We start from the raw sequence: 963 nt of genomic DNA, 5'->3' as shown, positions 1-963 counted from the left end.
GGAGGCGCCATGCGGTTGCAGCGAAGCGGCCGCTGCTGGCGGCGCCGGCGGCGGCTGCGGCGGCGCGACGCCATGAGGCAAAATGGACGGCATCGTCGGTAACACCTGGGGATGAGGCGAGCCAGTAGATGGGTCCCCAGGGCGCTGACCGGACGGCTCCGTCGCTGAAAGCAGACGGGGAGCGGCAGAACCCAGGCGACGACAGAGGCGCAGCTGATTGAGATGCCGACGCACCTCACCAGAGGCCCCCAAAACCAAATACATCGCGCGGCCGAGGCAGCGAAGAATGCGCCCTGCGAGCCAACGCTGTGAACCGCGATAGTTGCGATAATAGACAACGTCGCCAGGAGCAAAAGCAGGAGTCTGCCGCTGCACAGGAACCGGATGTGGCGGATGCAGCAAAGACATCAGAGTTCGATGAGTGCGACCATGGAGCAACTCAGCCGGCGAGCGACCATCGCGGGGCTGAGAGCGATATGAGGACAAAAAGAGCAACAAAGCGTCCTCCCGAGAATGCGACTCTTTCAATTTCAACATCTGGGACTTGAAAGTCCGGACCAATCGTTCAGCGGCACCGTTTGACTGAGGCGAAAACGGCGCGGATGTCAGATGTTGAATACCATAGGCCTTGCAGAACGACTGAAATTCTGCGGACATGAATTGTGGGCCATTGTCGGAAACAATAGTCTGCGGAAGACCTTCAATGCAAAAGATAGCAGACAAGGCTTGGATTGTGGCAGAAGACGTCGTGGAAGACATCCTGACAACAAAAGGAAAATTACTGAAAGCATCGACCACAACCAACCATCGAGCATTCCAGAATGGACCAGCAAAATCGATGTGCAAGCGTTGCCAAGGGGAAGTGGCTTTCGGCCATGCAAAGAATTTCCGCGGCGGTGCGGATTGTTGTTCGGCACACGCCACGCAAGAGGAGCACATATTCGTAATCGCAGCATCGATTCC

This window comes from Schistocerca nitens, unplaced genomic scaffold (assembly GCF_023898315.1).
Source record: "Schistocerca nitens isolate TAMUIC-IGC-003100 unplaced genomic scaffold, iqSchNite1.1 HiC_scaffold_378, whole genome shotgun sequence".
In the NCBI taxonomy this organism is placed as follows: Eukaryota; Metazoa; Arthropoda; class Insecta; order Orthoptera; family Acrididae; genus Schistocerca; species Schistocerca nitens.
This window is presented reverse-complemented; position numbering follows the sequence as displayed.